The sequence below is a fragment of the Tenrec ecaudatus genome, chromosome 3, assembly GCF_050624435.1.
Source record: "Tenrec ecaudatus isolate mTenEca1 chromosome 3, mTenEca1.hap1, whole genome shotgun sequence".
In the NCBI taxonomy this organism is placed as follows: Eukaryota; Metazoa; Chordata; class Mammalia; order Afrosoricida; family Tenrecidae; genus Tenrec; species Tenrec ecaudatus.
In genome coordinates, this window is record NC_134532.1 from 73,013,776 (window position 1) to 73,041,182 (window position 27,407).

The 27,407-nt window shown below is 41.9% G+C and overlaps 1 protein-coding gene across 2 annotated transcripts in view; it reads left to right on the forward strand.

Annotated features, from left to right (window-relative positions):
• Positions 1-27,407, forward strand: part of INPP4B (inositol polyphosphate-4-phosphatase type II B) — a 975,417-nt gene that overhangs the window by 188,573 nt on the left and 759,437 nt on the right. The window contains exon 3 of one of the 2 annotated variants that reach the window (XM_075543753.1): positions 14,372-14,413. The exons of the other annotated variant lie outside the window; for it this stretch is intronic. The gene's annotated coding sequence lies outside the window, so the exon portion shown is untranslated. The remainder of the gene's footprint in view (positions 1-14,371; positions 14,414-27,407) is intronic. 2 annotated transcript variants of the gene reach the window in all.

Sequence of the window (27,407 nt, forward strand, 5' to 3'; positions counted from 1 at the left end):
CAGTCATGCCCACTACCCTGCCTGCCTCTCCCTACCACCATCCATATTAGGAGAAGATAATGAGATCAATTTTTTAAAAGACACAATAGTAAGTCACAAAAGAAACAGAAATAATGAGCAAGTTATGAGAAAGAAACAATTGCATCCTTTGAGCCAGTTTTTCCGTCCATGCTTGGAAGAGTTTTTTCCAGTTTAATTATTTTTTAATTTATTTTTTATTAATCATTTATTAGGAGCTCTTACAGATATTACGATAATCCATAATTCAATTAGATCAAGCATAATTGTATAATCGCTGCCATCATCAGTTTCAAAACATTTTCTTTATTCTTGAATTCTTTGAAATCCGCTCACCTTTATCCCCTCCCTCCCATAACCTACCACCATATGATATATTAAATATTATTATTATTTTCATCGTTATTAAATATTATTATTATTTTCATCATTTTTTGCTGTATCTTACACCATCCATTGTATACATTAACCTACATTTCTGTTATCCATTTCCCTCACGTGGGGTTAGAGTCATTGCTATCAACTCCTGCTTCCCCTCCACCACATCCCCCACCCTTTCCAGCACTGTGTTAGTTAAGGTTTATTGTGCCAATGAGGCTGGTAAACACATGTGGGATTCATTGAAGGGCAGTTTAATTAAAGGGCAGAGAGATAAATGGCTCAGTGAGCCTCGCCCTTCTAGTTCTCCGGTCTCTTGATCTCTGATGGTCAGAGCAGTGTGTGGCTGCCTCAGCTGGCAGGGCTCACTTCCTGCTAGACATCCCCAAGGAGAAGCCACATGGACCTGCTCCGATGCAGCCCTGGGTGCTGGAGCAGCTGTGTGGAGACCCTGCCAGCGCTGAGATGCTTACACATTCACTGACTCGGCTTTCCTCCTGCAGTCGGAGTCATTGCATGTGTTTTGTGAGTTTGATGAAGACTTTGTAGATTGGTGTCAGACATATGGGCTAATGTTAGACTTATGGGCTTGGAAAGCACTGGGTTGGGGTGCTTTCTTAATGTACACTTACCTTTTATATAAAACTCTCTTTTATATACATGTGAGTTTCTGTGGATTTGTTTCTCTACTCTACTCAGACTAATGCATGTACCCTCAGGGAATCATTACTCCCATTATTGTTTCTGAAGGTGACCTATCTTAGCTTCCATGCATTGAATGATCTTAGTTATCCAAATGAACATATTCAGGTCTAACAAGGTTAGTGAGGTAAAAGAAAGACCATAATAGTAAGGTGGGAAATATTAAAGAACTAGGGGATAATTATGTGTTTCATCAGTGCTATACCACACCCTGCATATGTCATCCCTTTCACGTGGCCCTTCCGTTATATATATAGACTATCTAATTATCTTAGAGAGGGGTTTGAGTCTCCACATTGTCCAGGTGCCTTCATGTCAATTTGATTGCTTATTTTTGACCTTTGACAACTATTCCCATCGACACCTCATGAATGCACAGGCTGGTGTGCTTCTTCCATGAAGACTTTGTTGTTTCCCTGCTAGATGGCCACTTGTTTAACTTCAAGCCTTTAAGACCCCAGATATTATATCCTTTAATAACTGGACACTATTTTGTCTTAGGCAATCATGTTGGGAAAGTGATTATCATAATTGCCACATTATTGGAATAAAAATTCTTGTACTGAGGTACAATTTAAGTAGAGGCCCAAAGTTCATCTGCTTCCTTCCTTTATATATGTATATATATAAATATACAGATAGGTATATTTGTGAGTATGTACCTATATACATATATGTAAATATATATACGTACACACAAATATACCTATCTTTGTATATGCATATATGTACATATCTATGTGTATACTTTTATATAATTTTTACCTTCTTCTTTCCTCCTGCCCCGTCATATTTACCCATCATTCACCTCTTAGTAATTTCTCTTGGATACATTTCAATTGATCGAAAACTACCAAGAATGCTACATCTTCCTCACTGTTAATTTTAGAACCTGTGCTATTCCCCTGCTGTCTTTGTTGGCTCATGGCTTCCCTTCCCCCACCTCCTCCCCTGCAGTGTGCACCCCCTGAACCATGGGTGCTGGCGCCCTCTACTTGGGATTGCTTATCCTGCATATCTTGTGTAGATAGACACTGAAAGAAGAAACATGGAAAAGATAATATAATAGTTCCAAGTCTCACTGTTGTCCAGACACAGAGTAGATGGATGGCTTTTCATTAAACAGCCAGCCCAGCTGTAGTTTCTTCTGTTTGATACACTTTTATTGGGACAAAATCCACCTATCATACGAGTCAATGGTTCAAGCTTTATGAAGTGTCATTGTACAATTATCACAACAATCTATTTTAGAGAATTTTCTTCTTTCTTGAGCTACTTGTTATCAGCTCCCCATTTCCTCCCAATCTCCCCTGCTGGGTCCTCCAGAAACCATGAATCCAAGTACTATCTCTGTAGATTCATCCATCCTGGATTACATATACTGGAAACACACAAAAAGAAAGAACCAAAAAGTTAACAACCATAAAAATATATAATTGAGAAAACCCTCAATTGAAAAGAGAGCAGAGAATGTTAAACACTACAATAACTTTAAGATGGTCCAAAAGTAGATCAGATGATAAGGTGTTGAATTCTAACCTAATTTCTACAAACAAGGCAGTGTGACTATGGAGGGTCGGGCAAGCTCTAAGATAGATAAGGTGGTGTTTGAACAACTCCCCTTGATGTGATTGAACGATGTGCCAATCAAACTGTTGGGAAAGAACAAACAAACACACGTCGGGCCCTAGTTATATCAATGGATGTTCATATATGCCTAAATAAAAATACAAGTGGTAAAAGACAAAATAATGAGACCTCATAAACTTTAGATACTTTTATTTCCCCCCCATCAAAGGGCTTTATTTAAAAGGTGAAACTATAACTTAAATACTGGGACGAAAAATTGGAAAACCATATATCCATAAACCATGTAGACAAACAGAGTCTAATATTCCAAATTATGTATACAATTCTATTTAAAAACAAAAATAACCCAATTTTTGAAAGGTATAGAAAGGACTTAAGTATCTCGCTGACAAGATAACCAAGTAGCCAACAAGCAAATGTATGAAAGGATACTCAACTAGCCAGTGCAATGACGACAGTGATTAAAAACACAACAAGGAACAACAGGTATTCGGAAGGTCAGAGAAACTGGAGTCTCATCAGTTGGTCATAACAAGGTAAAGTGGAAAGCACTGTGGAAAAGCTTTATGGTTACAAAATTGAACATACAATGATCCAGAAATCGCAAGTCTGGGTATACACCTAGAAAAAGGGAAGGTTAGCGGGCAACCAGGAATCTCTACACCACATTTGTGGTAGTCCGGGTAGACCAGAGAAATAAATCCAGGAAGACTCATATGCGTATAAGAGAGAGTTTTATATAAAGGGTGATTGTACATTATGAAAGCATTCCAACCCAGTCCAGTCCAAGCCCTTAAGTCCGATATTAGCCCATATGTCTGATACTAGTCTATAAAGTCCTCTTAAGACTCATGAAACACAAGCAATGACGCTGAATGCAGGATGATCACAGGACAGTGGGTACAAAGTCTTTCGATCCAGTGGCTTTGTAAGCATCTCAGCCCTGGCAGGGGTCTCCACGTGGCTTCTCCAGTTCCCAGGGCATGGGGTCTATCAGCATAGTGTCATGTGTCTTGTCCTCAGGGATGTCTCTCAGGAAGTGAGCCAAGAGAGAGAAGTGTCTCCCACCTCCAAGAAGGAATACAGATTTCCCAGAATTCTCAGGAATAGGTCATGCCCACACAGAGGCCTCTTGGCTATAATCCAATTGACAGACCAGACTCCACCCCTTCACTCTTAATCCTCTCAAGTCCCAAATTGACACCAGATCATGTAATTAGCAAAGTGTTCATTGCAGCCCTTGCACAAGAACCAAAAAGTAGCAATGACCAACATATCCATCAGCAGATGAATGAATAAAGCAAACATAGTATGTACACACACACACACACACACACAGATATACACAAATGAAATAGTTTTCAAACACAAGAGAAATGAAATCCTGATGGATGCCATGACTGGGTTGATCCATGGATAGCATCATGCTGAGTAAAGTGAAGTAAGTCAGTGTAAATATTGTATGATTTCACTTATAGGACATAAGTAAAAATTTATATCAAACCAAACTCACTGCTATTGAGTCAAAGTGGACTCATAACCACCCTATGGGACGTGGTAGAACTGTCCCTGTGGGTTTCCAGGACTGTAACTCATTATGAGAATCGAAAGGTCTGCCTTTCTCCCAAGTAAATGTATGCAGACCAAAATGTATTAGCAGTGACTGAGACGTGGACAGGAGGAGGGAAAGCTATATTTTTGTTTTTGCTTTGTAGGGGTAAGTGCATTGACTTTAAGTTAATGGTTACAGGAAGATTTAGGAAAGAATCACAGTAAAGGTGGCAGAACATGAAGAATGTGATCAATGCCACTACATTGAACAGGTAGTGGTACAGGTTTTGAAATAGCTGAGGTGACATCTTCTACTGTATGTACTTTCATCATGATGGCTTAAAAATTCTGTGATTACACGAGTTTGACCAGCAGTTCTAGCTTCTGAAGCCTAACTAGTTGTAGGTAATAGTGACAGATTATATTTTCCGAAATCAACAGTCCCACAACCAGAGCCCTCTTTTTTGCCATCATCCATCATAGTTTTCTTAATCCTGAGTAGGCTTGTAATTTCTCTATCCAGCAGCATACAGAAGAAACGAGGCTCTGGGATGTCTAAAATTAGGTCACTGCCACACAGCAGCCACTGGAACTCTCGGCATGACACCCACTCAGTGTGTCGTGAGAAGACCCAGGCCTCAGGGAGAAGCCATATGTTTGTGTTTAAATGATAGCCTCAGCCAACAGGTAACATCATTGGCTGCCCTGCGAATGAACAGGCCTTCATACGATCTGAGCCCCTTAGCCTCCGGGCAGCCCAGGTTATGTCAAATGGGGCCAAGGAAAGCTGCGCCCACTGAACTTTGCCTAAATTGTGTATCCTAGTGAGTGAAAAAAGTCATTGTTTTAAACCATAAATTTTAGGGCAGTCATTGGTAACTCTGACATTAAGCTCTTGCCCTTTCGCTCCTTGCCAGGACACTTTCTTAGTCGAACACGCATCAGACCATCCTCCCACCAAGAAGATGCCCTCCCACTGTGGTCCGTGACTTATTTAAACTTGCTCTGATGGACCAGGTCGAGATGGACAATTTGAAAAACCTTTATTTTTTTTTTCCTAGATGGGTTTGTGATGTCGCTTTGCTGTACATGGAAATGGCATTGGGGATATTTGTGCTGCTCTGTGTCCCACAGAAGGCCTGGGACCCATGACCTGACTAATTCTAGTCCCAGTCTCTAGAGTGAAGGTGTCCGATATAGCAGCCATGTAGCTACCTGAGATTACTTAAACTTGAGCGAATTTAAATGAAATTAAATTGAAATATTTGGTTTCTCAGCTACACGAGCACATTTCAGGATTTCCAGTGCTCTGTGAATCATGCAGCTGTTACATGCAGCCACTGCTAAGTGTGAATTCAGCAGTTTGAAACTGCTAGTTACTCCAGGGAGAACAAGGAGGCTTTCTGCTCTCTTAAGGAGTAGCAGCCTCCATAGTCCATGGGGACAGTTCTCTGTGCTCTGAGTCGGCATCCACTGTACAGCAGTGAGTTGTGCTGGTGAGTTGATGGTTACACTTGGTTAGTGTAACATGGAGTCCCTGGGAAGTGTACGCGGTTAGCATCCTTGCTTGTTAGCTGAAGAGTGCATCTAGACGTGCCTCAGATGACAGCCCCCCACTCCCCAAATAATCTGTCATTGAATAGTCTGTGGAGTACACTCTACTCTGATGCACAGGGGGTCACCATGAGTAGGGATGGATTTAAGAGCCACTGAAACCTGACTAATATTGAATGGTGCAGAATTAGAAACCATTTCCATCCTCTCAGTAAGTTTTGTTGGATAACTTTGCTCCGATTTGCAATTCACACATTTGGTTGACACCTGGAAAAGGCTGGCACCTTTAAATATTGGCATGCCAAGCCAAACATCTTTGACCAAGGGCAGAACTCTAAGAGAAGATGGAGTTGAGACTCACTGCTTAATCCAGTAGAATTCTATTTCATTTACAGTCACATGGAAGCCCCATTGGGTAGCTTTGCCTTATTTCTTTCCGAGACCCTGGGCATGTGGACAATAGCTTATTTTCTTGGCTCCATTAGTCCCCTCTCTTCAGTCTTGCCTCTTTTCAGAATAACTCCTTTCACAGAGAACATCCTCCTTCAAAAGAGACCCCTCTGAAAGCACTTGGGGACCGTGTCCTCCTAGCCGAGAAACCTCATGAGGCACTCGGAGGGAGCCCTGTTGCCTTGAAAGTGAACTCCGCTGTGGAGTGGATATTACTTCCTTAACAAAAGAGAAAGAGTAACTTTAAAGCAAAAGGCATTTTATTCTCCCTGGGTATAAAGTTTCCTTGAAAGTCAGTTTATTGATTTTCCTTATAACAACTGAGCTTGCAAGCTATCAAAGAGAAAACAACAACAAACGGAATCAGGGACATAATAGCAAGGATCAACAAGTTTATTCATCAGTTTTATCTCATTTGTTACCACACAAGGCTGTGGAACGAAATGTACCCACAGCCCTAATCCCAGTTTTTCTTATGATCTAAGCTGATGAAGGCAAAAGCCAGCCCTTTCCATTTTGAGCGCTTTCCATTCATTCCCCTTAGACGTGGTTGTGCCCAAATTTAGGCTATTCTGTGAAGAGGCAGGCGTTGAAAGCTGGTCACCAGAGCAATGACTGTTTGTTGGCTGATACCAGGTGTCATTAAAGTGATGTGGATTGTAATCTCCACTCCACCTGTCACTAGTTGCCTGAACCACCCTCCGGTAGCATGCTCCCTAAATTGTTATTGTTGTTGTTCTAATGGCTATGGAGTCTATTTCTGCCCACAGTGATCCCTCGGGGCAATTAGAGCTATTCCATAGAGTTTTCAAGGTCGTGACCTTTTGGAAGCAGATCCTTAGGCTTGCTTTCCAAGGTACTTCTGGATGGGTTTGAACCTCCCACCTTTTCATGAATAGTTGAGCACTCAGCTGTTTGCACAGTGCAGGGATGCCATCGCCCCAATAAGCCAAGATTTTCCAAAATTTCTGGTCTAGGCTGTAACCTTAAAACATTTTCCCCCTATAATCAGGTAATTCTGAAAGGTGCTGAATTCTCTAGCCCCCTCCTGTTGCTTTATGATGCAAATTAGAATATTAAAGTCTCTGAAAAATCTTGCTTTATAGAAAGATGTTTAACTTTGTTTAAGCCAGCATTCAGTAAAATTAGTGGAGCATGCAATGTTTTACCTTTTAGTACATTTTTATGTAATCCCCATTACATCTGCCATACTGGATTTCAGCGCAGCCCTTGCGATGCTGCTTTAGAATAAAATGTCAAGCCAGAGGAAGACTTGGCTAGCAACACAGACGTTACCCGGTGGTGTAGCAATGTAGACTGTTGAACTTGAACTCACTGCCATGGAGTCAATACTGGCTCACAGCAACTCTTTACCAGCGAGTAGAGCCGCCCCTGCTCCTTGCCCAGGAGTAGAGCGCCTCATCGTTCTCCCTGGAGGAGCCGGTGGTTTCAGACTGCCAACCCTGCAATTCTTCCACTAAGGCCCCAGGGCTCTGTGTTTAACCCATGCGTATTCACTAATTGAATTGCCCTGTCTGAATCAGGGTCTTGAAGTATGTTGACTATATCACAGGCTGCTATAACAAGGAGATTTATCTTATAGGAAGTGCAGGCAGAATGTGTCATAGAAGCATGGGTGGGAGACTTCGCTTCACATACTGTGCATGTGTTTCCAGAAGGGACTCCTCCCTGAGGAAGAGCATCATAAAGATCCTCACTGAGGTGGAGTGATGTAGTAGGAGCAACAGCGCAGCACAAACAGAGGCCTGGTTGTGAAGACGGTGCCGTTTCAGACAACCATTCATTCTCTTACACTGAACGCATTACTAGCCTCATCAGAAGAGCACATGCCTGAGGGTAGCAGGCCTCACTTCTCTTAATAAAAAGCACTGTCTTCTAGTCTAGATCACATAATCTAGATACGGTAGTTACAGAGTCAACAAAAGAGAACTTCCCACCGTGTTCGATAGTATATCCCAGTCAAAGGAAACAGGGAGTAAACAAAAGAAGTCAGTTGAATAATATTGCATTTAAAAAAAGGATATGGAGAAAAGCAAGGCAATAAAGGGAGACCAGGCTTCTTAGAGGGGACAGATGGTAGGGTTGTAGTTTTAAATAGTGGAGCCTAGAGGGGCGCACTAAGCAGCTTCTATGTGAGAAGACACAAAGGAGGCTGTGTGGCAGTGAGTAGTCTGACCAGCGGCAGTTGGTGATCTGATATTCCATTACTTGGGTCCCTCAGCCCCCCTTCTGAGAACAGACAGAAGGGGAAGGGGAAAACAGGAAGCAATTTCAATAGTTTAAGCAAGGTCACTAGAGCTCAAGCAATGGTGTTGACGATGATGACCTACAGACATGAGATTTCTCTTATTGAGTGTGGCATATCTAAGACCATGGTGCTCTTTAGCAGAAAGACCAGGATCTCACGTGGAGGCCAAGAAGGGAAGGATATATAATTTCCAGGAAATTATTGGTTTGGCCATAATGTTCCCTGTGAAAAGTCTATTTAGCATGCCTGGCAGAGACAGGTCAAAGCTTAGAAAGACATGCTGGGGAAGTGAGAGGAGAACCATTACGAAGCGAGATCATGGTAGGTGATGTGAAATTCAACAAGGAGATGTGGACAGCGTCCAACACCAAAGAGAGTCCAACTATGGATGTCTCTTAAGGAGTGTATCGTTTAGCTATTAATGATCGTATGAAAGGTAGTTTCAGAGGAGTCACATGTAGAAACAAGAGATTGAGATTGGGAAGCAAAGAGACCTAGCCAGCGAATATAGACTACTCATTCATGAACCTGATTAACAGACTAATTCTATTTTTTTTAGCCTGACCCATAGTAAGAAATATATTTTATATGGTGATCTACTTCATACACACAGATACAGACCAATAATGCACACATAAACTAATATTTTCTGGCATACTAGCTATTTTAAAACTTATGTGATGTACTATGATCTATTCTCATCTACGTAATTAAAAAATGTTTGCCTGAGTCCATTGAATTATTTTTATCATTTATTCCAGAGTCTTTTTAAAAATCATTTTATTCAAGGCTCATACAAATCTTATCACAACCCATCCATCCATCCATTGTGTCAAGCACATTTGTTGCCATCATCATTCTCAAAACATTTGCTTTCTACTTGAGCCCTTGATATCAGCTCATTTTCTCCCTCCCTCATGAACCCTTGATAATTTATAAATTATTATTATTTTTTCATATCTTATACTGTCCAGCATTTTCTTTCACCCACTTTTCTGCTGTCCACGCCCCCAGGGAGAAGGTTATATGTTGATCCTTGTAATTGGTTCCTCCTTTCTACCTCACCTTCCCTCCACCCTCCAGGCATCACTACTCTCACCACTGTTCCTGAAGGGAGTCATCTGTTCTGGATTCCCTGTTTCTAGTTCCAGTCTGTACCAATGTACAATGGTCTAGCCAGATTTGTAAAGTAGAACTGGGATCATGATAGTGGGGGGAGGAAGCATTTAGGAACTAGAGGAAAGTTGTATGTTTCATCGTTGCTACCCTGCACCCTGACTGGCTCTTCTCTTCCTCACAACCCTTCTGTAAGGGGATGTTCAGTTCCCTACAGATGGGCTTTGGGTCTCCACTCTGCACTTTCCCTCATTTACAATGATATGATTTTTTGTTCTTTGATGCTTGATACCCAGTCCCTTCGACACTATTCCAGAGTCTTGACTCCTCAAAGATGTCCACGTTCTTTTTTCCCCCATTCTTTTCCTATCTGTCGATGTCCACATCCTTTACTCTGCCTTTAACTCCTATTTCTTGGCCCTGGAATTGAAACATTCAAGTACCGTTCCTTTTCTCTCTGGAACCTTTAGCCTCCTTCTCTTGGGCCAAACTTAAAATCAATAGGAGAGCTAATCTGAACTGATTTTAATATCTTTAAGGCCTATTATACAATGAATACATTGACTGCGATCATAAAGAAATGGTTCCTGACAACAAAACAATTTGGGTTAAGTTTCCCGACTTTGATTTTGTTCTGTGTCTAATGACTTCTCTGCTGATGATCCATGACTCATGGCAAGGTTATTAACTAGCAAAGAACTTTGAACTCAATCTGGAATTTGGGATACAACTCTCTTGCGTGGGTCCTGGCATATAGGGGCTACTAAATGTTTACTGAAAAAACAAAGATCATTAAATAATATGACTTTCTGGAAGTCACCAAACAGTACAAGCTTTGTTCTAAAGAAACAAGGAAGGGGTCAGTAATCAGAGAAGGATGCAAGGTCAAATTGAGCTCCCACTGAAGTTGACCTGAAAGATATGGTTAAAGATCCTTTGGAGGGAATGGGAGAGGGAGAGAGAGAATGATTCATAAAGGGAATTGTCTGAGGCAGAGGTGGAAGGATTCCCCTTGAAGACAATACAGTTCACCTCTTCTTTGAGACTTGATGGTTCCAATTTTATGTCAATTTGGAAGCAGGAATGATGGTATAAAGATTAACTTCTTTTGAGAGTAAGGGAAGTTTATGTTAATTGCGTGTGTTCGACTAACATGACATAGTGATCATATGCTGAGCTGCTAAGTGTGAGGTGAGTAGTTCAAAACCATCAGCTGCTCCAAGGAAGAAAGAGAACACTTTCTACTCCTGTAAAGAATTACACTCCTAGAAACCCACGGGGGCAGTTATACCCTACCCTTTAGGGTCTCTATGAGTCAGAATTGAGTCAATGGCAGTAAGATTAGTTTGGGAATTTTAGGCTACCTTACACTTAAAAATATAAGTTTTGAAATAGTTAACTGAGTAGGACAAAGAAATCACCCTAGGTAAAGACACTACAGGATATGGCAGATTAATATTGTCTTTCCACAGGCTCAAATTCTGTCCCCTTTCTAAGTGGTTTATTTCACAGGAGCAAGACATGGCCCATAGATTAGTTTGTTTGTTTCAATTGTTTTAATAAAGTTTAAAAGGTAGGGCTTCATGTCTAAAATTTAGAATTCTAGGTTTACACCAACTCTCAGAAGATCTAAAAATAATTGTCTAGAGCTATTCCCTTTAGATAAGTCCTGTTTTTCCCTTCCACCTCAGCTTCTGCACTTAATGTAGTCCACATGTGCTGGGCAACTGGTTTCTCATATATGACCTTTCTGGCTTTGGATGTCTAACTCCGCCAAGGAATGATTGGTTTGGCCATAATATTCCCCGTGAATAGTCTATTTGGCACACTGATCAGGGACAGGTCATTTTATTATCCAACTATTGGTGCTTGCATTAAACAACCCCCAAGGATTCAGTGACTTGTGGGATCAGTGAGTTTTGCCATCCTTCCAAGCTTAGAGGAGCGACAATCCTCTAGATGCTTGGCGAAGGTCTCCCCACCACTAAGGAGATACTGGATTCAAGTTTCATCTTTTGGACTCAGGATTCTTATACGAAGAGCGTTCTGCACCCAGAAAAGAAAGGCAATCTCCTAAAAAGGTGTCCTATGAGTCAAGAGGGTAGACCTGAGGATGGTTTGAGATGCCATCCACGAACTGCAGGTCAGCAGATGACTGCCGAGGACCTACTGGTCCAGAGCAAATAAGGAGGATCCTTTGGCACAGGAGGCTTGCTAGCAGAGTGGGGTGATTCTAGTCACTTGCTGGCAGAGCTCAAGAGTTGATACACTTGCCTAAGCAGGGCAGAGGTCTTCAAAAGGGCCAGTAACTAGGGGGCTGGGAAGAAACTGAGAATTGTCTTGGATTGAAGAAGTACATCCTGCTCTTGAATTGAGTTCTGTGCTTCCCTAAGGCAGCATTGTCAGGTTTTGAGGAACATTTATGAACAGTCTTCCATGTGCAAATGATGAAACCTAGCTTGCTAAATGTGCAGAGGACTTGAGGCACTTGCTGATAAAGATCCAGGATTGCAACCTTTCATATGAATTGTGACTTACTGTGAGTGTAAAGAAAATAACAACAAAGGAAAACAAAAATTCTTACAACCAGATCAATAAGTAATACCGTGATACATGATAAATGGAGAACAGATTAAAGTTGGGAAAAGATTAAAGAAGGATTTCATCTTGCTTGAAACCACCATAAATGCTCACAGAAGCAGCGGTCAGTAGATAAAAGGACTTATTGCATTGGATACATCTGCTGCCCAAGAGCTCCTTGAAGTGTGGAAAAGCAAGGATGTTACTCTGACGACTAAGATATGGCTGACCCAAGTCAGGGCATTTCCAATGGCCTCATAGGCATGTGAATACGGAAGTTGAGCATTGAATAAGGAAGATCAAAGAAGAATCAATGGATTTGAGTTATGGTGCTGATGAAGAACATTGAACTTGTGGCCTGTTGATCTGATCCCTGGAGGTGTATGAGTGTGAGAGCCCTGCTTTGCAAAATAGATGGTGGGATTTGTTTTTGGAATAAATCATGCAGTCCGATTTACTGGTTTTCCCTCTACCTGGGATAGCTGCAGCCCTGTGGATTCATGTTTTCTTTTAGGCATGGTCATAATCCCTTAGGACTGAACTCTGAGATATTGATTTATACCAACACAGTTCACAAGAAACAGAATTATTTTTTTTTAAAAAACCAAACCACATACTTATAAGACTAAATGATAAACAAGGAGACTCCTTTCTTGTGTGAAAGGCCATTTGGCAGCCTTAAATTATTTATTCACTTACTGACATTCCCTTAAAATTATTAAGTATCTACCATGAGATACTAAGATGTATGCTTCTTGAGTTGCAGAGGTAGAAAAGATATGTGTGCTTGCTTCCCTGTAGAATCGACAGGCCAGTGGAGGAGAGTATAGGATAATGGTTACAACAATATCATGCTATGTGAATTTCCAGCTATTATGTGAATTAATAGCCAAGGCCATGGCCTGGCATGTTTGGATCTAAGGGTGTCATCCAGGCAAAGAAGAGTGGGAAAGGTACTCAAGTGAGAGGCCTTGAATTTATGACGTCCACATGTGTGGGAGTGTGTGTGGTTCCACAGAGATTAAAGAAAATGATCTGGCTGTTATGTAGAAGGCATGAGTGGATATTGAGATTAAGGGACATAAGGTGAAAAAGACCAACTCATAAAGGATCTACGAATCCATCTTGTAGCATTTAGATTGTAACCCGAGTATAATAGGAGCCACCAGGTGGTGTGAATCTGTGATGAGATCTAAAACCACTCAGGTTGCCATGTGGAGAATAGATTCCAAGAGCGCGACCCTGGGAAGGACTGTGTAACATACTGAGCACTTGTCAGCATGGTAGCAAGACCTGATGCATTATCTCATTTGATTCTTCCAATAGCTCCACGACAGAGGGCCTAATCATTGTCCCAGATGTAAGGATGAAGAGATGAAAGTTTGGGGAGAATAAGTAAACTGTGAAAAATGATCTCAAATGCCCAATTTACACTTGACTTGGTCAGGCCTTCTGCTTAGGGGATGAGGTAGTTAGTTTATTGTGCCAACCTGGCCAATAAACACACGTGGGGTTAATTGATGGGCAGAGGGATTAATGGCTCAGTGAGTCTCGCCTTTCAAGTTCTCATCATGCCTTCTGTCATCAGTGCACAATGCATCAGATATGTTCTCGATATGTTCTCAAAGATCATGTATGATAGACTTAAAGTAGTATTTTGCCTCTTAATTTTCTTCAGCTTTAACTTGGACGTACATACGAGCATGTTTATTGTGATAGACATTTGGGACACATTAACCCTCTTGGCACCAGGATTTCCAGGCTTTCCATGATTGGCTGTACTTTGCACATCAGTGCACTGGTAACCAAACTGAATCCACTGTCATCAAGTGAGTTCCAACTCAGAGTGACCCTTTGTAGTGTTTCTGGGACTGAAATCTTTCCAAAAATAAGCAGCCTCTGCTTTTTCTCTCAGTGTCTGATGGGTTTGAACTGCAACCTTTGGTTTTGAATATAAGCATGGACTCTTGTGGTTATCTGGAAGACTAAAAAGTAACTTTCCAGTTGGTATTTAAACATGATACATACCTTCACCTAAACTCATGTTTAATTAATAAAACAGAAAGGAACCCAAACAGTCATTAAGGCAAAGTCCCTTTTGATTCCATTAAATTATACCCTTCCATTGTTTTTTCTTACCCTTTTTTTTTTTTTTGCTTTCAGCGTGTTTCTGAACATAATTTCAGCCTAACTGCATGTGCTCAGGTAAGGCTGCTTAGTGTGATTGGATCTCTGTGTCATTCCTTTAAAGATGGCCTGAGGTTGATCTATGTCATTTTCTTATCTGTACCACAATCAATTATCCCTCTCCTTTTAGGATATCTCCTGTCTAGGAAGGACGTACACCATCTACTATGCAATCTAATGGAAGTGGATTCTTCCACTGAGTTCTTGGAGCAGTCAGGGACAGCCATGACTTAGCTTGATCATCCTATGCACTTTCCTGAGGCTTCTATGCAAAGACTGTGCTCACACTGCTGTCCTGACTGGATTGTTCTTGCTATGGAATCTTTGCTGGGACTTCTGCTGCCTCCCTGGGACGTTCTTGTTCCTACTAGCTCTTCATAATTGACCCGTTAGCCTCACATCAGCTGTTCTCTCTTCCCAATAAATAATCTAATTCTTTAAGATAGAGCAATTCCTGTTGTTGTCCATGTTGATCTCTTACTGATATAATATTTTGACAATGGCACATTCTGAGATAACACATGCTGAAACCATCTGGGTATTGCAACTCTGAAATATTGTAAATAGAACCAAGAATTTGTGGACAATATGATATTAAATTAATGTGATCATATAAATTCAAGACTTTTTACTTGGTGTTTGAACATGAAAACATGCATAATTTCACAGAATGGCAGTGTGATTAAATTCTAAGAAAAGATTCTAATCTGGGACAGAAAAAAAGCACCAGATTCATGTGACTGCAGGGTAAAAAATAAGTCCTTACAGAGAAACCAGAGCAAAAACAAAGATGTGACTACATTACACAGACACAACGTGTAGCTGTTTTCTTTAAGAAGATTGATGTTTTGTTTTGTTTGTAAAGAGGTTAATAGGATTGGGAATAGATGCTTAAGGAAAGAAATTCTCTCTGTTATGATGGGCAGAAAGAAATACAGAAACACATTTCTCCAGAAATCTGACTGATCAGCTCCCTCCTTGCAAATATGAGTCCCCTATTGGTTCATTTGAAGAAATACAACATACATCCTGAAGAGTTACTAAAGCAATAACCAGTTCGTTAGCATACATTTATGGAGAAGAGCAGGCATAAAGATTAACCAAATTGCCCTCCATTTTTAGAAACTAAACATGGCAGCTCATAGCTTGACTTCTGTACTTGAACTACTAAAGACATGCACAGACTGATGACAGAGTCCTCACGTAGTGAGCTTCGTTTGCCCCACTCGTGCTTTAGCATTTACTACTTGGGTCCACCAGGAGAATAATTAAAATTACCCCTCATCCTGTGCATCCTCTTTTATCTAGAGAAGTGATTTTTTTTATTCAGTTGCAGGAAATTTTTCAGATTATAAAGCTATTCATTCACATGACAACAGACATTTTAATAGAGAGTTGAGGGCAAAGGACTGGCTGGGATGGCTAAGAAGAGATGCAAAACAGACAATTTGGGACCAAGAGTAGAGGCAAGTGTATCAAGATGCTTTACTCTGTAGGAAGGGAGTGTAAAGGGGCCACTGCTGGTTCAAGTGAGGTCCTGAGTTTTTGTTTTGTAAAATAGGAGAAGTAAACACGTGCCTGTATCTTGGTGACAAAGAAGCAGCGGAAAATGGAAATTGTGTAGGAGAGAAAAGGAAGAAAGACTGAAATAATGTCCTTCGGGATTCAAGAGGTGTTGAGATGTAGGGTAGCAATGGGCGGACTAGTTTTAACTATGTTTTTATAGAATAGAGGAGAAAGCAGCTATGCCGATACAGATGAAGTTAAAAGTGGGTATGGTATGGGAACCTGATTACCATCTGACTGCTTCTATTTTCTGAGGTAAGAAACATAAGAGGATGGTGGAGACGGTTTCAGGTATTTAATAGGAGATGCGGGCCTTGTATGGTCATCACGGCGTGTGGGAGTCTAGATGAGCCAGCAATGTGGAGCACAGGGGCTCTCTAATGCCACGACCCTTTCATACAGTTCCTCAGGGGGTGGTGACCCCCAATGATAACATTATTTTCATTGCTACTTCATCACGGTCATTTTGCTTCAGTTATGAATCGGCGACACCCGTGAAAGGGTTGTTCGACCCTCAAAGGGGTTGAGACTAACAGGTTGAGAACCGTCTAGTGGGATTGGCGAGTTATGGTAGGGCTCCCGGGAGAGTGAGTGTGGATTAAGGTGAAGCTCGTCAGTGTGGTTATGAGCTTCTCTGCAGACACATCCACCTGCATCACCGCAGAGTCCAAGCAGGTGTGGACAGGTGGTTTAACCAAGTACGTGGTTTGTCCAAGGGACTCCAAGTAATCTGCAAGGAGCAAGCACAAGGAGTTTCCCGTGATATTTCAGTTGAGTAAGAATTGAAAGGCGGACACGAGGTGATAAGGCAGGCTGAACAGGTGGCAGCACAATAATTGGAGGTCAGAACGCAGTCTAGAGGTTGCTGGAGACTGAGTTGAGTGTAAAAATTAGGGCATGAAATACTTGCAGTTGAAATATAGAGGCAATGTGGGTAAAGGTACGGCCCAAGTACAGAGACTGATAACGGAAGCGAGAGGTCCTGATAAGGTGTGGCGGAACAAACATTTGATGAAGAGAGATCAGAAACAGAAGGTTGGAATTTGGCGGATTTATCTTTATTGTAAACTGAAGTTACAGTTATCATCAGAATAGTGCTGGAGAGAGAGATGGTGAGCTAGTCTTCCAGTGTCAAGATACTTCAAGACATCTCATTTACATCTTTTTTCTATGAAAATTATTTGAAATTTTATTGATTTCCAATCAACCATTATGTGGATTTATATCAGTAAATAAACAGTTTAATTCATATACATAAATAAGGACACTTCAAAAATTTGGATGGAAAATTCCATCATCTTTTAATTCTATGTTTTCTGAATTAATTCCATGAACTTTTTATAGTCTCCTCCCATGCGTGTCTGTATTTTAAAAGTTTGAGATCCGTAGTTGCGATCTTTGTGATGTTTTCCCTTGGGGCTGGCAGGGTGTGGTTGTACCAGTGGTTGCCTTGCATGACAAGCTTTGTGGTTGCTTATCTTGATCAAAACCAAGACTCATTTTAAGTTGAGTATCTTATAAACAGCCCCCAATTTAGCAGCCAGACATCATGCATTACTTTCAGTGTAAATTCAAGAATGTCTTTTAACTGGCATAGACCTCGTTTTTGTTTCTGTTCCTCTGATCATGTTAGTAGTAGAATAATTAGCAAACAAATTCGAGGCAAAAAAAAAGAATTTAAGTGAATAAATGTGTAGCTTAAATAAAACTTACTGCCACTGAGTCAGTTTTTATATGAGCTGATAGGATAGAACTGCCCCTCTGGCTTTCTGTGACTAACTCTTCATGGGAGTAGAAAGCCTCATCTTTCTTCCACTAAACAGCCTATGGTTTTGAACTGCTGACTTTGTGATAAGCAGCCCAACTCTTTACCCAGTATGCCACCAGGGCTCCAGATAAATGACTAGACTATGATTTCTAATTCCTTTTCTTTACTTATGAGTACTTGGTGACCTGGGGCTTACCTACTTGAGCTATTTTGGGGATCAGAATGTGTTCAACTCACGATCCTGGGAATTTATAATGGCACTATTGTCCCTCCTTGAACAAGTCCCATTTTTGTCTTTTGTTTTCCTAATAGGTTTCCAAGATTTATTCTGAAAATATAGAGCAATCACACGCAATAAGTGTTGGTTATTTAGCCATATGGAAAAACCTACTAAGTATACAGCATCAACACTTTTCAGCTGAGTCCAATGGAGTTTTATCTAATTGAAAGAAGATTTGGGGTGGGGAGGAAGGAGCATTTGCCAATTCAACATTTTGTACAGGTACAATTCAGTCATTGTTTAGGTTTATCATATTGTGCCAGGACCACCCATATGGCTGGAATGCTTAAGAGAAGCTGAACAGAACATTTTCCTGTGTTTTCTTGAGAGTATTGTTTTCATGTATACACTAATGCATACAAGGGGACTTCAAAAATTCATGAAAAAGTAGAATTAAAAGATATGGGAGTTTTTCATGATGTCTCTTTGGATGGTTCACTCACAGAGGTCTCTTACAGTCTCTCTCCTTTTTATTGCTAGGAGCTCGCTCCATCTCAGGTGTGTTTTCAGGAGTGCGGTTGATGGTGGGGGCCAGTGGGGCACAGATGAGTGTGTCAGAGAGAAGGGCAGCCATGGTGTGGCTCACCCTGGGGTCAGTCACAGATGTCTTTTCACTAACGATCAATCACATAAACGTCTCCTTTTACTGGAAAATCTGAAGTATTGTAGAGCAGATCATTTAATAACAGGTTAGGCCACTTACTAATGATATCAGCATTACACGCATACAATGTGATCCCAAGACATTTCTGAAAAAAATAATTCATCACTCGAATAATACACTCTAACTGACATACTTTTAAACCCAAAGAGAGAAAGGGAAAGCTTGCCAACTCCCCTGTTGTGCTTCGCTCTCTCAGCCTTATCATTCGAAGAATAAATGCGCACAGTGGAGGATGCTGGGCTGCACACTGAGGCTTTATCTGCTTCCTTGCTGGAGGAAAGTGCTTTTTATCAAAACAAGTAAAACATGCAAAGGGAAGTAATATAATAAGTAATTTTACAATAAAAGAGTGGAACTGTAAACCTACTTCTTCTTGGCTTCCCTGGGTGTTACACACTTTGCTCCTAGCGAGGCCCCTCGATTGTCTGGTCGGCTGCCAAAAGCGCTTGGGGAAGAGAGAGGACGAGAAGTGGAACAATGGGTACTGAGGGCCTAGTTTTGAAAAAAAAAAAAAAAACAACAACCCAGAAAAAAAGGCTTGTAGTCCTGGGTTCATGATGGAAAGATGGCAGGGCCCGGAGCGTCCATGCTCAGGCCCTGGTAAAGACATTCGAAGTGATTGTAAACAAGGACGTCCTTGGGCATAGTGAGGCGAGGGTGCCATGGACAGTGCAATCTGTGAAGGCAGCATGTGACAGAGTGACTTGCCGTTACCCGATGGGATATGAGCACTGGTGTAGTAGTGGGTCACACACTGGGCTTCTAGGTCAGTAGTTTGAAATCAACAGCTTCCCCGGAGCAGAAAGACGAGATTTTTTACTGCCACAAAGATTGATAGCCTTGGAAACCCACACAGGCAATTCTTCTGTCCTGTCTGGTCACTATGTGTTGGCATCGATTTGGTGGCGTTGAGTTGGAATTGAGTTCTTGATAAGAAAGAATGGAACTCCCCACAATGAATTTCTGAGCCTGTACATCTTTGTGGAAGCAGGTTGCTTCTGCAGGGGCTGTAAGTTTTTAAATATGGCTCTTCTATCCAATCTCTAACTCCTGCCAGAATGACCTTTACCTGTATGGATCTGGTAAGAAAGTGGGGGAAGATACTGACAGGATTCGCCTGTTAGCAGTAGCAACAGGTTTCCCTGGGGTGTCATCCAGCTGTGTATAAAATGAGCATTCCGAGAAGCAGGAGTTGGGATCTCATTATGCACAAGAGCCAGGAGTGGAGCACATCCTCTGGACCCAAGAAGATCCTGCGCAGCGACCCCCTGGGTCCAGAAGACAGCTATCGTATCAGAGAGTCAGCACAGAACAAGGAGTCAGAGCCTGGGCAGAGTGACGCTCTTACTAACCCAGGGAGCAAACAAAGCTGAGTCTTTTTGCGCAGGAGGCCGGCTTGCAGAGTGAAGGGTGTCTGGGCACCTAATTAGAGAGCTCATTTTGCTCACCCTGTAGGGTGAACTCATTGACTTCAGCAGATTTGAAACTTGAACATGTCCTGATAAACAGCTCTGTCCAAAGTCTGTCTGACTGGCAGTACAGCCGATTCGCTTCCTTAATAAACCCTTTAATCATGGCTTTTGTCGGCGAGGGCTGTGTAGTCATTGCAACAGAGAGTGGAACCTAGAGATCAAGTAGAGGATACTAAGACAGCACATCTTCGTTCTCCCGAGGAGGAACCACGGCCCTTTCAGTCAGCAGCCCTGCCCTAAGCCCGCTGTGTGGCAAGGGTGCCTCGGACAGAGAAGGGAATGTGTGACCCACAGCACCAACACCAGGCGCTTGGTCACTTGATGCCTTTCACTGGTGTCAGGGTACATTCTGTCACTTGACCTAGATTTTTTTATATCCTTGAGGATGACAGCTTTGCTTTATAATGGTCCCCCCTCTTCCTCGGCCATAGTTATGGTTGATAAGAAGTATTGTTTTATGAGGATCTCTTAGGAAATTCACCTGTGTTTTTCTGACCACTTCAAGGCTACAGTAAGCCCTATTCGGCTCAGGGACACCCACTCTCCTATTGGGGAACATGGAACAGGGCAGAGAGGACATTTGATATCAGGGTAGAAAGCATCTCAGTTTGCCCAATATGCTGGTGCTTCCCTCTGGATTGCTGGACTGTGGAGACCCATTTCTAGACTTCGCGCCTTTTTCTAACCTTTTCATTCTCTTGTGTCTTGTTTGGCACTCAACATTTTACTACTTGACCCCAGATAGCTGTCTATTTCTATAGTCCCAGCTTGCCTTCCTGGAACTTGACCTCTTTCTGGTCTGAGTGTATCTTGATTTTTGGTTCCTCCTGTTTCATCCCAACACCTTAACATCACTGTCTTCTTTTGTGTGAATCACATGAATGTGACCACTAACACTTATGCCTGGCAACGGTGATTTAGTTCTAGTTGGCTGCCTAATAGATAACTTAATACTTTGCGGATAAAGTAATGTAGCTGTCTTAACAAGCGTTACACAATTGGTTTACATTCTATTGCAGGTTATTAAATCATATCTGTTGGCTAGGGAACCGCCTTTGAGGCATGCTGCTAACACCACCACACAACATCTTATTTTTTCCTTCCACCAGTTATTTCCAGTCATAGACTTGCACACAGCATTTAATGAAAAACTACTAATTTACAGATAATTGCATGAGGAAAGTGACAGCTGCATTATATTTGATCCTTTGTCTTAAAAAAAACAACACATTAAAAATCAAGAGACAATCAGATCATTGGCATAGGAAAGAATATTTTCAGTATTTTAAAAATCTTCAATGTACTGATTTTTGAAATTTAAATTTTAGGGAAACCAGATAGCAATACAGTTGGGCATATAGAATTGTTTGGGGTGTTCTGGCTGACAGAACCTATGCTTTAGTTTTGGCAAGACTTTTGGGGACTCTGCAGGTTCCTGATTTCTTGTTAGATCTCAGTTTCACAATAGTATCTCTTGGTACAATTCTGAAATAGGGTCAACCAGTATTATATACCCATTACATGAAAATTATATTGCTATGTAACAAATATTGCAATATGTAATTTTATAGTTATTATCATATAGGAATTGATCAGGGGTCCTCAAACTTTTTAAACAGGGGAGCCAGTTCACTGTCCCTCAGACCATTGGAGGGCCAGACTATAGTTTTAAAAAAATTATGAACAAATTCCTATGCATATGGCACATATCTTATTTTGAAGTAGGACGGGCAGCAGCAGCAAGAACACCCAGTCGACTGGATAAATGTCCTCGGCAGGCCGCATGTGGCCCGCGGGCCGTAGTTTGAGGAGCCCTGGCATAGATAGTATTGAACATTCAGAAGAAGTAAATAATTGAAAAGTTACCCTCGGTATAGTAACTTCCATTGCAATTTTTGGCAAGTACTTTTCGCCTTATATTTGAAGTATAATTACTTCCTCTCCTCCCACCACCCACCGACCTTGTTCCCTTATTGCATTAGTATAGTAGTGAAATGTAGTGTTTTTAAACAAGACGGTGACTGTTTCTCAAGTTTTTCTCCTGCTAGAGGAAAAAGTGTTTTCTGAGCAACTTTAATTCTCCCCATAGTATAAACACAAATGCATATTTTTTTCAAGTTGATGAGGATAAGCCAATATGATACATTTAATTCAAGTGCATTTTGGGGTTAACTTTAAATTTCTCAAAAAATGGAAGGAAGTACAATGTAAAATACTGGAAGGTCCATTTCTTAAGAGTGTAGAAAGCAACCATGAAGCCCATTGTCATGGAGACTCAAACTCATGAAGGCCAGTGTGTATTACTGAATAGAGCTAAGCTTCAAAGGGTTTCCTTGGCAATAATCTTGATGGCATTGGACTGCCAGGCCTTTCTTTCATGGCACCGCTGGGTGGTTTTGAATGACCAACCTTTAAGTTAGTGAATAGTGTTTTGTTCATTTCATTTGTGTTTACTGGATAGTAGTCTTTATTGAGATAGAGAAAAAAATCTTGCTTGGCCCATACCCACTATAATCATTTGGAGAAGACTGTATCATTCTTCTTAAGTTTCCAGCTAATTGAGGCCTCTCCATTTAACCCATTTCATGGATCTCACACATGAGACAATGTGGGTTGGGAAAATGATGGACATGCCTGTGGGCTAGCAAACAGCCTAGTCAGAGTGGGAAGTCATTCCTTCTTGTTGTCACCCTCCTCTCCCTGACATTTTTCCCCCTTGGACTTTTTATTTCTTTTTAAAAGTTTGATTGGCATATAATTCATATATGGTACAATTCCATAATTCAATCACATTAAGAAAAGTTGTACAATTATCTCCCCAACATTTTTTTCAAACATTTTATTAGGGGCTCATACAACTCTTATCACAATCCATACATATACATACGTCAATTGTATAAAGCACATCTGTACATTCTTTGCCCTAATCATTTTCAAAGTATTTGCTCTCCACTTAAGCCCTTTGCATCAGGTCCTCTTTTTTTTTTTTTTTTAATTTTTCCCTCCCTACCCGCTCCCCCTTCCCTCATGAGCCCTTGGTAATTTTAGATTATTATTTTGTCATATCTTGCCCTATCCGGCGTCTCCCTTCGCCCCCTTCTCTGTTGTCCATTCCCCAGGTAGGAGGTCAAATGTAGATCCTTGTAATTGGTTCCCCCTTTCCAACCCACTCACCCTCTACTCTCCCAGTATTGCCCCTCACACCCCTGGTCCTGAAGGTATCGTCCACCCTGGATTCCCTGTGCCTCCAGTTCCTATATGCACCAGTGTACAACCTCTGCCCTATCCAGTCTTGCAAGGTAGAATTCGGATCATGGTAGTTGAGGGGGAGGAAGCATCCAGGATCCTGTGTGATCACGAGGTGTCAAAGGGATCAGGTATAAGGCATCATCCAAAAAAAAATACCATAGTGAATGAAGGGGGAAGTGCAGAGTGGAGACCCAAAGCCCATTTACAGAGGGGTCTAGGGGAAGAGATGAGTCAGTCAGGGTGCGATGTAGCACCAATGAAGAATACAGCTTTCCTCCTCAACATTTTTTATGTACTTAGCTCTCTGAAAGAAACACGGTTCAAGGGTCTTTATAATCTAAGGTAAATAGTGTTAGGGTTTAGGGGGTGAAATCTTTCTACTTCCCATTCTCTAGTTCTGAGCTAACCCGAGGAAAGAGAGAGAGGAGAGGCAGCCAGCGTTCTCCCGTAGGCTAAAGGGAGACCGTGCGAGCTGGGGAGCTTGGATTCTGGGATTATGTTCGATTTCTAAGTGTGTGTTAGTGGTTCAGGCACCTTGATCCTGGGATTCTGAGACAGAAAACTGTAAGATATCTCTCTCCAGGCTAGTGTTACACCTCGGTCCTTGGCTCCGCAAGAGAAATAATTCATGCCGAAACCTGGCTCATGATCCAAGTGAATTTAATGAGAGTTACAAGAAGCTTCAGGTTTTACACGGCACCCATAGGATTCTTTTTGACCATGCAGCCTGGCAGAGACTGCTCGGCATCATGCAAAGATCTCTCTCCCAAGTTTTCCTCCAAAAAGACCTGTCTCAAATTCTTTCTCAAGTTCTCTCCCCAGTTCCTCTCGTTTTCTCTCTCTCTCTCTCCCTGGCTCCTGCCTTTTTAAGGATGGCAGGGGGCAGCATGGTGGACGACCCCAGATCGACCCCATTGGCTGGATTGAATACAGCTGGCCCAGGTGGGCCAATCCAGGATTAGCACCCACTGTGCCCACCAGCGGGAAACCTAGGCCTTTGTTCTCTCCTGCTTGGCTCTCTTGGGCATGCGTCAATGGGCATCCCATCCCTGCCTATGCCTAACAAAACAACTGACATTTCCTTCTACAGCCTTTCAACCTCTCCCTAATTTTACAGATGTGCACAATGTGTTGACTGTAGACAAAGTGTCACTGTGAGGTCTGTGTCCCTTGGAATTACCTCAGTGGCAATGGGACTTTTTGTTGTCGTCATTACAAGTGCAAGCTTAACATTACAGCATTAATCAGAGCTTCATAATACAGCATACTTTATCAGGCGGCATCTGTTTTCCAAACACGGTCCTTGTGGAGTATGCTGCAATATATGGGTTCTGAACGACTTAGAAAGAAAGCAAAGCCTCTCTCGCTCAGACGCTTTGGACCCACAGCCCTTTTACGTTAAGCTTTCAAACTACATCCAAGTCTTGATGGAAGAAGGGATTTCATTCCCATCTGAGTTTTTTTTTTTTAAACTGGGCTTTTAGAGTTTGTGGGAAAATGTGGTGAAAGAGAATGCTCCAATGAGAAGAACACAGATGCATTGGCGGCCGAGGTGCACTTGCCGCTTCATGGAACCTGCTGATGGAGGTCACGTGATGGTTCCCTCTGAGTTCTTACCTCTGTCAATTCCCACAGGTCAGCAGCTCAGGACATATGCTTCGTCCTTCGTACACTTTATGGAAACCGAGAATTATACTCAGAACATGAAACAGCAGTGCAAAAAAACCCCAAACAAACAAAAAAAACCCCAACGGATTGGCTTCTTGCTATCCACAGCTTCTGGGTTTTCTTTCCTAAAAATACATGTGAGGGAAAGGGTTTTTGACCCTGTGGTTTTTCTGTCTCTGGAGGTGGATGAGAAGGGAGGTCTTGGGGGTTCCCAAGACGAATTCCCTGGCGCCTTGCTGTGCTTGACAAATGGGTCGATTTCACTATTCACTGGGATAGAAAAGTGGGCATTGGGAGCCATTTGAAAAATCTAAATTGGCTCTTCTAACGAAGTTGAAGGAGCCAGGGCAGTTCTCTGGGAGGAATGGGAGGCAATCATTTACAATTCCTTCTCTGATTCCCTGCCATTCCCCCAGCAGTCCCCAGCAGGGAGGCAGGGCTCCTTTCAAGAGTGTCTCAGTGTTAAATTGACACTAAATCAAGACCACAGGAAGCCCCCAACTTAGTCTTTTTAAGTGAAACAAAAGTTTTGAAGGCAGCCATGCTAAAGCAGCCAGGCTTCCTGTGAGGGGTGGATGCAGAAGGGGATGGCAATGGACTAGATGGACACATGGGAAGTAGAAACTAAAAGATGCTGATTTTTATCTTAAAAGGAATCTTTTATACATTTGGGTGTATTTTCCTCAGCATATCCTCTATTATTAGTATTGTGATTGTTTCAATAGTGTGAATGAATTATTCTCGTCTATCATACTTCGGATGTGCTGTCAGGAGGGAGCAGTCTCTGCAGAAGGACCTCATGCTAGGTCAACTAGATGGGCGTGGAAAAGAGCTAGGGCCTCACTGAGATGAATGCACACAGTGGCTGCAACCACGGAGTGAAGCTCAGGAAGGATTGTGAGGGAGTTTCGTTCTGTTGTGGGTAGGGCCGCTGTGGGTGAGAGCTGACTTGACACCTAGCAACAAGTCCAACAACACAAAGATTGCCCTGGGATGACTTTTCCCTGTGTTCTAGTCTGGCAGAGCTTCTTCAGATCAATCCTGTCTACCTCCATGAGTGTCTAAGTGCTCAGCCACTGCCCCTGTGCTCTGCCACACACCGGAACCAGGTACTAATGGATCAATCAAAGGTGCCCTATTACAGATATTCAGACTCTGACCCTGACTTGCAGACATGGTACTGATGGCGAGTACATCTCGTGCCAGCAAAATACAGCTGCCCATGTCACCCACAGCTTTACTACAGCTCTCAAGCACTGTGCAAGAGACTCCATCACTCAAACGTGTGACGCAATGATCAACTGTCTAAACTCCAGCTCTTTGCTAGGACCGGTAGTACCTTTGAAACACACTCACAGGTTGATGTTTGGAATTGCATGAATTCAGGCGTTACTTGTGAACTGAGTTCTCTGGGATCAGAGGAAAGTCAATCTTTTTTTCCAATTATCTTTCCCCTATGCAGGGACGTACCTTCTCTTATCTTATTCTCTCTTCTAAGGAGCTCTTGGAAAAACAAAACAAAACAAAAAGCATAAACTCACTACTGTCAGGTTAATGCTGACTCATAGTGACCCGGAAAGCAGAGCAGAACTGCCCCTGTGGGTTTCTGAGACTGTACCTCTTTATGGGAGTAGAACTTCGTCACCTTTCTCGTGAGCAGCGGCTAGTGGATTCCAACTGCTTACCTCGTGGTGCACAGCCCTATGCATCACCACGACACCACCAGGGCTCTTCTACACGCATACAGAACGCAGAACCCGCGGCTCGGACTCACGGACAGCCCACGTGTTTCAGACTACGCCTGCTCCATGGGCTTTTCTAGCTGTGGTCCTAATGGAAGTTGATCTTCCAGTCCTGTCTTCCATGCTGCCACGAGATAAGCCCAGATGGCCAGCCTTGAGGTTAGTAGTCAAGTAAAAAACAATTGTGTGACCTCAGCACCTGTAGATTTCAGCAAATATTAATGGCAAGAGTCTTTGTCTGCCCTCGTCTTTTCCAGAACCCTGAGTTTCCTGTATTCTCTTTTTGGTTGGCTCCAAATCACCACTGTGGCTCGTAAAAAGCCAAGAAAACCTTGCCATAGAACTGATTTTTCTTTTCATTTTATTTTATTCTGAATATAGTCTTGGGAATGATTTCCTAATTTTAGTGAAATGGACATTTTCTGCTCTTTAAGTTTTATGGGTTTAAGTGGACAGCTCTCTAAATTTTATACAGTGGAGTTGAAGGATATGCATAATTTCTTTTTTGGGGGTTAGTTTTTAACAAAGATTTATTTTTCTAAATAATAAATAGTATAAGAGACCCAAGAAAAGAAAGAGTATCATTTACAACTGGGTTGTTTT